General features: G+C 47.1%; 1 protein-coding gene across 2 annotated transcripts in view; it reads left to right on the top strand.

The window, feature by feature from the left end:
- The first annotated feature begins 1118 nt into the window (after nt 1-1118).
- Nucleotides 1119-10729, top strand: part of LOC102445749 (stonustoxin subunit alpha-like) — a 29899-nt gene continuing 20288 nt past the window's right edge. The window contains exons 1-2 of one of the 2 annotated variants that reach the window (XM_075916925.1): nt 1119-1298; nt 9306-9416. The gene's annotated coding sequence lies outside the window, so the exon portion shown is untranslated. Of the gene's footprint in view, nt 1299-2154; nt 2299-9305; nt 9417-10729 lie in introns of those variants that run through there. The other variant, XM_075916924.1, reaches the window with a different exon arrangement.

The following is a 10729-nucleotide window of genomic DNA, read 5'->3' as shown; positions in this document are numbered from 1 at the left end:
TATTTTGTAGGGCAAAGCGGGCTACTGATTGGATCTGCTCATTGAGTAGGCCTAGAGCATCTGCAGTGTGGTTGAAAGCTATTTCTTGTTGCCTTGACACATTTACTATGGCTTGTTCAAGTTCAGCTACTTTAAGCTAGGGCAAGAATGCATGGGTAAATCGATGGAAACTTGTGGGACGTCTTACAAGAGGGTTAATAGTAAATTTCCTCTTGTATCGGTGCAAGAAGCTTCCAAGGTTCGTGATACTTGGAGCTGTAATATGTGGGTGTACTGTTAATTCTCTAGGCATAGCATGTCTTAGAGAGCACTGTCTTATCTAGCTTACTGGCAGGTATTTGTAGGCCTTAGTCCCACAAATGAAAATAGTTTAGGCTCTTTGTTAAGGATAGGGGAATATGGCCCTTTGTACCATCTCTTTCCTGTGTGTCTCTCTTTTGGGGCATGGTACACAGCACAATAACTGCTATTAGTGACAGAGCACTGGAGGGCGAACAGCAGATCTTAGAATCATAGAATCATAGGACTGGAAGGGACCTCGAGAGGTCATCGAGTCCAGCCCCCCGCCCTCAAGGCAGGACCAAGCTCCGTCTACACCATCCCTGACAGATGTCTATCTAACCTGTTCTTAAATATCTCCAGAGAGGGAGATTCCACCACCTCCCTTGGCAATTTATTCCAATATTTGACCACCTGACAGTTAGGAATTTTTTCCTAATGTCTAATCTAAACCTCCCCTGCTGCACTTTAAGCCCATTACTCCTTGTCCTGTCCTCACAGGGATTCTTTAATCATGGTGGGGTTTTGTGCAGTGTCTGCCCCACCCACCCTGTGGTGTAAATAGAGTGCTTATCTCTGAACAGTCATTTTCTGGGCTACTCCCTGTGACAACTCCTTTCCCTCCAATATGGGCTTAATGCTTGGGAGAGGAGTGTGAAGTTTTATGGTTTGAGTCGGAGTTAGCTCTTCTGCTTCTCTTAGTGCTGTGTAGGCTGCCAGAAGCACTTTTTCATAAGGCGTGTAATTTGACTGTGACCCTTGCCATGACTTTGAGCCAAACTGTATGGGGCGGCGGGGTACAGCTTCTCTTTCTTGCCACAGAGCATAAGACATCCCTGTGTTTCCTACAGTAAGGTACAAGTGAAATGGGGCATTAGAGTGAATGGGACCCATAGACTGAGAAGTGTGTATCTCGTTTATCAGCTGTCTCAGGGCTTCTTCATGGGTGGGGGCCCATTCCTATTTAGCATGCTTTTTGAGCAAATTATACAGTGGTCGGGATATGACTGCAAAGCCAGGTACATGTTTTCTCTAAAACCTTAAAACTCCAAGCAATTGTCTTAATTGTGCCTTATCCTCAGGGGATGGTGCCTGGCTAAGTTCTTGTACTGTCTCATTTGGCACCATCCTGCGGCTTCTTATCTAGACAGTGTTTAGGAATTTTACCTCATGAGAGGGGCTTTGGCATTTGTCCGGTGGTAAATCTAAACTAAGACTTTTTAATGCTGCTTTTACTTGACTCATAGCTTTTTGGACTTTTTCACAAGTGTCTCTTCTTATGAGAATATCATCTATATACTGCAAAGTTTGGACACTGGGTGGCAAGGTCAGGCCATCTAAGACCTTTGCCAGTGCTTTATGGCAAATTGTAGGTGAATGTTTATAGCCTTGTGGCATGCGTGTAAAGGTATACTGGACTCCTTTCTAGGTGAAAGCAAATTTTTCTTGATCTGCAGGTTGCAGGGGAACTATGAAAAACATATCTTTTACATCTAGTACAGCCAGCCATTGCTTATTCCAAGTTTGTATGCTATTTACAATGTCAACCATGTTAGGGACTGCAGCTGTTAAAGATCTTGTGTTACTGTTTAATCTCTGGTAATCGATGGTGAGTCTCCATTTTCTGTTTGGTTTCTTTACTGGCTATACTGGCGAGTTATACGGGGAGTAGGTGCGAATTAAAATTCCCTGTTTTTCTAAATCTTTGATTAGTTCAGAGACTGGAGCTATAGCTTCAGCTGGAATGCTGTACTGTTTCATGTTCGTTACAGTGGAAGGCGGGAGAGCGGAGGCTTGAGCCAGCAAATTAATCTCATAGAGAGGAGTGTCTCTGTCCTCTAAGATAGTCGCGCGTGGCTTGAAGCCAGCTCCAAAGGCCTATCTTTCTCTATTAATCATTCTTTCTCTTCTTCTTAAGATGTCTATGCCAAGTATATTGGCATTTCCAAGGACTATCTCATGCTTTCGAGGCTGTCTGTGGGGTTTCAGGGGACTGTCTAATTTTACTTTAACAAAAGGGTAAGTTGTAACAATGCCATTTACTCCGGTAACTAATATTTGTTTTCGGCTAAAAGGTAGCGGGCAATGAAAGTTTTCCTGCTTAATCATGGATATTTGAGCTCCAGTATCTACTAGAAAAGATACGGTGTGTTTATCATTTACAATTATTTGGATCCAGGGGTCGTTGTGAGGATCCTCCTCCCCTTTGAGCTTGTTTATGTGGCGGGGAGGCTGACCCCCGCCATCTAGTTTCCTTGATCAAAACTGACAGGGGGACGGCAGCTCTTGTAACTGCTGCCGCAGTGGCGTGTAAAGGGTGTCCGTGCTAGGCGGAGCACTAGAAATTACATCCTCCTTCTCCTTGTTAGCTTTCCTAAAGGTAGTTAGGAGCTTTAATCTTTCAGTTGGCAATCCGTGAATTATATCTCCGGGGTAGCCTAAAGCCAAACACTGCTTCCAGAGTTTATTCCGGAGCTCTTTTTCTTCCGGGGTTATTTCACGCTTGGGCTGAGAGCCCTCTGATTTACTTTGGGGATTTCTTTTCAGGTTTCGCACTTTGGCTTTAGCCGGTGGTGCTTCATTTCTCCTGAACTCCCGGAAATACCGTACCATGGCTGTTAATAGGCTCCTCAGGACGATTCTGAGCAATGTCTCGAAGTTTCAGGGAGATAGCCTTATGGGCACCGGGTGCTCCCTTCATAAGTGGCTTGAGCTCATCTAGTTGAATTGCTCGTTCCCATGGGCTAATAGTGGGTTCACCTCGGTCTGCCCAATGGATCTTTGCAGCTCACCTACAGGCTAGGGTCTAAAGGGTGGGTAAGAAATACTCCAGCACTTAGGTTAAGCCTGCTACACTCCAGGGCGGATAAGGGGGTAAGACTAGCTTCAGTATCTTATATGCGAACTAACTAATCTATTATTCCTTCCTGGGGCTTTTTGGCAAAATCTTCCTGTATTTCTCGTAGTTCTGTGGGCCTGTAGGACCACGTAGTAACTTGGGTTGAGGATTTCTTTCTCTCTTCTGTCCTTCTAGTAGCTCTCCCTCTAGTTCTCCTGCCTCTCTGCATTGAGCCATCCCTATCACTGTCTGATTTTTCATTGCCTGATATTCGATAAGTGATAACTGGTCTCATCTGGGCTGGGGGTACCTCTACCTGTTTGTCAGGTGAGTGGGAAGCTAAATCATCATTGTCAGAGTTCTAAATGTCCTCGTCCCAACCATCTGGGTCCAGCCACAGAGCAGTTTCCACTTTGGCTTTATTAATGCTCTGTGGTTTAGTTTCTAGTTTCTCTCGGTGTTCAATTCCTTCCTTTTCTAACATTGGGAGGAGTCGCCCCTGTAAGTGCTCATTATCTTTGGTTAATGTTCGCACTCGAGTATCTAAGTTCTGGCATTGCTTTTGAAGTTCGTCCTTCTTTTTCTGTACTCTGATAAGCTCTGTTTCTAAATTCCAGTAGCCTGTGTGTAGCCCTTCTGCCAGGCTGAGTAAATAGCAGCAGCGAGGGCCGGGTTCAGTATCTAGGGGTCTCCTCCCAACGAGGTAATACAACACCGGCTCGAGCTTCCACCCAGTGACCTGGGAAATCTTACATACACCTCTGGGTGCCTCAAAAGAGGCAATTCTTCCCCTCTCGCAAGCACAGAGCCTCATTATAGTAGCAAACCTTTAATAACATGAGGTAACCGACATCTGCATTAAATTGGGGAAACACCACAACTCAGATTTACCAACCAAACAATGAGCAAAGGCCCTCCCCCCAGCCACAAATCTCCCCAACGTCCCAAAAGTCCAACACCCCAAGAGTCTCAGCCCTGGGTCAGTGCAGTCCCAGGGTTCAAAAGTCCACCCGGCAGGGTTTCACCATCCCAACCTGGAGGGGTGGGGATCAATGCACCTTACATGGCCCGGCGGTGGCTCCGCCTCTCCGTGCCGCCGCCGTCAACGCGAGTCACTCTGCCACACTTGTCGTCAGGTAAGCCGCCTCCGCTGTTCGGCTCCGCAAATTCGCCAACCGTCTCAGTCCACGCTCCGGGCTGCCAGCTGGTTGCTCCTGCCGTTGCTCCGCCAGCTGCCGCTCCTACCAGCCACAGGTCGCCGTCAGCCACTCTGCTGTCTGCTCTCAGGTCACCCTGCCAGCTGCATCTACTGTCCACCTGCACTTGCTGGTTGCCCCTTGCAAACCACTCTGCTAGCAGCACAGCACCAGGCTCCCCTCAGCAACAGTGATTTCAGCTCTTGTCCACAGCTCAGCAACAGTGATTTCAGCTCATAACAGAGGAGCCTTAGCGCTGGCCCACAGCAAAGTTAGCCCCACAGCTCACAACTAGACTCCTAATGGAATCTAAATTAACTCTGATATTCTACAGTGGAGAGAGTGCAATCAGTGTTGTTTAGGCCCTCAGACAGGGCCCCACCACCAGGTACCAAGACCTGTCCCCAACCTCTCTCAATTTGACTGGGTTTGGAACCCATGCCCCTTGTCTAGCGAGTGCTACTTAGTTTATGGCGAATCCCTCTGTCATAAACAGTTCCACCATTCCATTGTCCTTGATTCGCATAATCAGGGTAACAACACTTTTATCCCCTCTGCCTCAATAACAGAGAGACTGGGGCTCCCACAGTGGCCAAAGTGACGATTTGGGCTGCTGTGGCACATACTAGACAGGGTGGGTGTGTCTATGCAAATTGGGCTCAGCCCCTGAAGTCTCTTTGCACCACTTGCCACAGTTCGCCACTAGATGTCAGGATAGAGTTTACCCTGACCCTGCTTACATGTGTAAACTGCTTGTAAGGCACCCTTTAATAGCCAGATGCAAGCGCTTTTCCCTTCCTCATTTTGCAGGCAGTTTGCCAGTTATAGAACTCCTGCCAAATTTCCTTTGATTGTCCTCAATCTTTCTCTAACATCTCTTTATCCTACTTAGGGTTGCCCTATCCTTCTTGGGCAAACTCTTTCTCTATACAGCTAAAATCCATGTCAATCGTGACTGGCTTCATGCTGCTGTATCTGAACTAATAGCACAATCCTGCCGACTACGCCAATTCTGTCAGCAAACGGTCAGGGCAGTGTGTGTGGGTATGTTTCTGAGAAAAGGTTTAACGTCTTTGTCTTTACTGCTAGGACTGGGGTCCCGTTGCAGAGGGTGGCCAGCAGGCCAACAGCCGCCCTGGCTACGTCTACACTGGCCCCTTTTCCGGAAGGGGCATGTAAATTTCAGCAGTCGTCGTAGGGAAATCCGCGGGGGATTTAAATATCCCCCGCGGCATTTAAATAAAAATGTCCGCCGCTTTTTTCCGGCTTTTAAAAAAGCCGGAAAAGAGCGTCTACACTGGCCCCGTTCCTCCGGAAAAAGTGCCCTTTTCCGGAGGCTCTTATTCTTACTTCAAAGAATAAGAGCCTCCGGAAAAGGGCACTTTTTCCGGAGGATCGGGGCCAGTGTAGACGCTCTTTTCCGGCTTTTTTAAAAGCCGGAAAAAAGCGGCGGACATTTTTATTTAAATGCCGCGGGGGATATTTAAATCCCCCGCGGATTTCCCTACGACGACTGCTGAAATTTACATGCCCCTTCCGGAAAAGGGGCCAGTGTAGACATAGCCCCTGTGTGTAGGAAGAGCTTATTACACTTTAGATTTTAGCTGCTAGAACACAAAGTTCCTTCGCAGCGGGCAGCCTGGGAAAGGCTGGAAAGGTGCCCTAACGGATCTTGTCACCTGGGAGTGACACAGATCTAAACGCTTAAGCTCTCTTTATGTCTGTCTTTTTATGACCGGCTGAAGTTCTTTTAAATTGTGCTTGGTTCTATTACAGCAATTGAAGGAGTCAAGTTAAAATTTAAACAGTTACAGGTTTATTAAAAGACTTATAAATTATATGGTTACAATGGCTATTGCTCTATTTCTTAAATGCTAGTAAAATATAGATAGATCTTAAAAAGTGGTTACAGGAAAAAGGTAAAGATAGAAAATAGAAATAATGGTACTAAATGACAGCTTAATCTTTAAAGAGCTCTAACACTATGTATAGATACTTAAACAAAGGACTACATCTAGGTACAATTTTTATCCTCTTCTGTGCCTCTCGACTCCAGCGTGTCAGGCCAGGGCCGGTCTCTCAATTCCTCGGAAAGACGAATACGAGGTGGGCGTCCCCTCTGGAACCTCGGGAGGTCAAACACTAAACCTGACCAGCAGATAGGTGGTAGATTGACACACAAAGTCAGTGTGCTGCTGGACTCATCTTTATACCCCTGGGGGCCCGTATTCTCTTTCTTATCTTAAGAGGCCAAATTGTACTGGTCCGTTTTGTGGTACCAGTTCTTACAAGCAGGTTACAAGTTAATTTACACTTGTAAGAGAGGAAGATAGCTAAATTAGGACTGCCGGATGTTCTTGTTGGGCGGGAGATTCTTTCTCCCGCGGACGGTTATGTGTTCGTATCAATATGGGCACGATGTACAGCCTCTTAGTTTGACCACCCTCTTATCTCTGCTTACTGTTGGTCATAGTCACTGAGCCAGCATATCTAAACCTCTTGCTCTAAGGTTTTTCAAAGAATATGCTGTTTTCCTGCTCTTATGTGCCCTGCATGGTTTCAAGCAGACAAAGATGGATGTTAAATGGGGGTTCACGTCTGGCTACAGTCCCTCTGTCCTTACTGGGTGGGAGAGGCTCACTGCTCTGCCCTCAGCACCGAGCTGCTGCTGTCGCTGAGGGAGAAGTACCCCTCACCCAGCCAGGCAGCTTTGTGTGCAGAGCCCTGAGCCCCCGGCTAGGCAGGGCTCATTAAGCAGCTGCAGGGCCGTGCTACCGCGCAGCTTAGTGGGAACCTCGCCAGAGCCCTGGGGCCGTGGGGCTTGGTAGATGCGTTAGTAGGATGAAATCTGGGGACGTTATTGTCATACTCTCCTCGGCATCAACGAGGCCACATCCGGAAAACTTCCTTCAGTTCTGGGACCCCCACTACAGAAAGAAGGAGGGCACATTGGAGAGGCTGACAAAAGTGATTAGCAGACTGGGGCAAATGACTTACAAGGAGAGGCTGAGGGAAATGGGCTTCTGTAGTCTGTAGAAGAAAAGGGGGGTTGATAGCAGCCTTTAGCTACTTGGAAGGGGTTTCAGCGAGGCTGTTCTCAGTGGGAGCAGATGGCAGAACAAGGAGCAATGGGCTCAAGTGGCAATCTAGATGCGCTTTTCCACGAAAAAGCCCCGATGGCCATTTTCGCGATCTGGGCTTTTTTGCGGAAAACAGAACTATGCTGTCTACACTGGCCCTTTCGGGCAAAAGTCGTTTGGAAAAAGACTTTTGCCCGAACGGGAGCAGCATAGTTTTTCCGGAAAAGCACTGATGATTTTATGTGAGATCGTCAGTGCTTTTCCGGAAATTCAAGCGGCCAGTGTAGACAGTTGGCAAATTTTTCCAGAAAATCATCTGATTTTCCGGAAAAACTTGCCAGTGTAGACACAGCCGGGAAGTCTAGGTCAGCTGAAGAGCTGTTAGGAAGCAGGTAAGCTTTGGTCACATCCTAAGCACAGAGGCAGGGCCGGGGACCAGTTTCACAATGGGTTACTTACCTTTGGATTAGCTGAACAGTGAATGGTTGCATGAACGAATCTAAATAATTGGAGCTAGATGAGTCAGCAGTGTAAACGTTAAATATAACTGCTGCGTGCCATGACTAACCACTGCTCACCACTGCTTGCCAGACCATAGGGGTATGTCCAGAACATGCTAGGATCCTGGCTGTGTCTCTGTTTGCTTGGCGAGCTGCTGCCACTCCTGGTTTTAGGTGTCCACACCCTGGGTTTAGTCCTTGCTGATGGTTCATTGGGAGACGCAGCACAAGAAACAAGGGGAAGACAAGTTCCGCTCTCTTGGGTGTATGGCTGCATTCAGAATCAACTGACCACTTGTTCCTGCAGAATCAGACCCTGCAGTTACCAAAACTCATCTTGTCTTTGTCCCCTGTCTGTATTAGTGCTGTTATGTGAAACAGCTCAGGATCCACGCGTGAGGCCCCTGGGACCTGGCACATGCAGTGAAGAAGTCCTCTCTCTCTCCCGCACAGCTTTCTCTCCAGACCTGGGCAGTGATGGGACTCAGAATCTCAGAGCTGCCATGTTCCCTGGGGGGGTAGTGTAGACATACCCACAGAGACTTGGGCTGCTTTGAGGATAAAGGCCCCAGACCAGCCCCACCGCCAGGCCTCCAATGTATCTAACTTCTCATCCACAAAGTCATACTAAAACCAAAGCAATGTATTAATACTTGAGATATTTATTTATTAGCAAGCCATTATACAATCAAGTCAATCTAACATGTATATTAAAAATATAATTCTAACTGTGAGTTTCCACTGCAAGCAAAACCCTTCACTTTCAGAATGCTTTTCTGGCTTTGCTGTGTGCAGACTTGTTGAAGAATTGAAGAAAAATCTAATTTACAGTGATTAGAAGGAGGAGGGAGAAAACTTGTACATCTTGGCCTCTGAGGACAGAACAAGAAGCAATGGGCTTAAACTGCTGCAAGGGAGGTTTCGGTTGGACATTAGGCAAAAGTTCCTAACTGTCAGTGTAGTGTAGACAAACCCTATGTCTATAAGGTGCCACAGGCCTCCTTGTTGTTTTTGAAAGGAAAAGTTATTTTGAATCAAAAAGTTTTGACTAGTTTGAAAAAAATCCAGCTGAAACAACTTGACCAATTCAAGGTGAGTTCACACAATGTGTCAGTGACCCAAATGCACATTTTTCAGCCCAAACTCCCTTCTTTCAAAAATCAGTTTTGTAAACACATTCTAGAGTGTGCTCCTCTTCAAACAGGGCGCTTAGCTCTAGATCCTTTTTATCTAGAAATTGCTTTTATCTCACTAAAAATTGTGTCCCTGCAAAAGTGACCTGGTTAGAGCACAGGGGCCATTGGCCTCTAGGAGAGGGATGTTCTGTGGCTGAAAGCTTTCCCAGAAATGCAACAATCCGGTGCAAGCGGAGGCGGGTATGGGTGTCATGTGATGATTGTTTTACTTTCAGGTTTGCTGAAGATTCTGTGCCAAGCTCCTGGAGAAAGCAGCAAAGTTTCCTGAACTCACCTGCTGAAGTTTTATGATTAGAGTCAAGGGACTGATCCAGGTTAGGATTCAAGTAAGTCGCTTTGTCAGAATGGAAGCTATTGGCCTCTGCAAACATTGGAAGTTTTTGTTTGTTAGATTGTTCTTTTCCTGGTGACACTTCTGTCTGCTATTTAATAGAGATTGAAGGTTTGTGTGTAGTCCTGAGTGGGATACATTATTCCGGAAGCTTTTTGTGTAGCCTTGCAGGGAACCATGAGCTAGAAAGAACTGTGGACCCGTCCTGACATAGGATGTACACCAGAGACTTTTAAAATAGCAGTTTAGAACATCTCTGCTGAGAGCCTGCATTGAGAACTTGGTGATTCGATGCATGTAATGTATTCTCCTTACTCTCATGATTTCCTTTCTTTTATTAATAAACCTTTAGATTTTAGCTTCTAAAGGATTGGCCCAGCATGGTCTTGTGCGTAAGATCCAAAGTGTAAATTGATTGGGACCTGTGGCTGGTTTCTGGGGACAGAAAGAACCTGTTCGGGGTAGGTGAGATTGGGTTCTAAAACCTCTCATCTGTGTGCAGGCCCAGGGCTGATTGCGGCACAGGAAGAGCTGGGGTGTCGGAGGGTTTTGCTCGTGAGGTTTCAGGCCGGCTGGATAGGAAGCTGGAGGGCTCGGTGTGACTGGTGTATGGCCAGTTTGGGAAGGTCCCAAGTTTGAGCAATTCTCCCTGAGCGGATGCCCTCAGCTGTGCCCAGACCCGGCCCGGTCTGTCACACCATGCACCAAGTGACACATTGGGGAAGATATCTTGAACACCGGTCAGTACATTTCTGACATATGACTGGTCAGGCTGTAATTAAGTTCCGGGAGGATCTGTGTGATGAAATCTAGCCCTACAGACTACAACTCCCATGAGCCCTTGAGGAAACCAGGAAGGGAAGGCTTGTCCAGGCATGTGGAGAGAGGGTCTCAGGAGCCTGGGGGCTCTCCATTTTTGGGAGAGAGGAGCCAGGCTGCTGTGGAGGAGCCTTATCCAGTCCAGGAGCTGTTGTGTTGCAGCTACAGCCTGGAACTGAGAGCCTTGGGGACTTGGATCGAGCAGGCTGCTTCTGATTGCCCTAGAGGGGAGAAAGGATACACTACAACCAGCACACAGGAGGAGGCTGTAAGTGAGCTCTTTGGGAAAGTGCTGCCTGGGACAGACCTCAGGCTGTGTCTAGACTACATGCCTCTGTCGGCAGAGCCATGTAGATTAGACAGATCAGCAAAGGAAAATGAAGCCGCGATTTAAATGATCGCGGCTTCATTTACATTTACATGGTTGCCGCGCTGAGCCGACAAACAGTCTGCCAACAAACAGTCCTTTGTCGGCAGCCCCATTATTCC

This window comes from Pelodiscus sinensis, unplaced genomic scaffold (genome assembly GCF_049634645.1).
Source record: "Pelodiscus sinensis isolate JC-2024 unplaced genomic scaffold, ASM4963464v1 ctg40, whole genome shotgun sequence".
Classification (NCBI taxonomy): Eukaryota; Metazoa; Chordata; order Testudines; family Trionychidae; genus Pelodiscus; species Pelodiscus sinensis.
The sequence above is the reverse complement of the archived record's forward strand: the minus strand, read 5'-3'. Positions and strand labels throughout refer to the sequence as shown.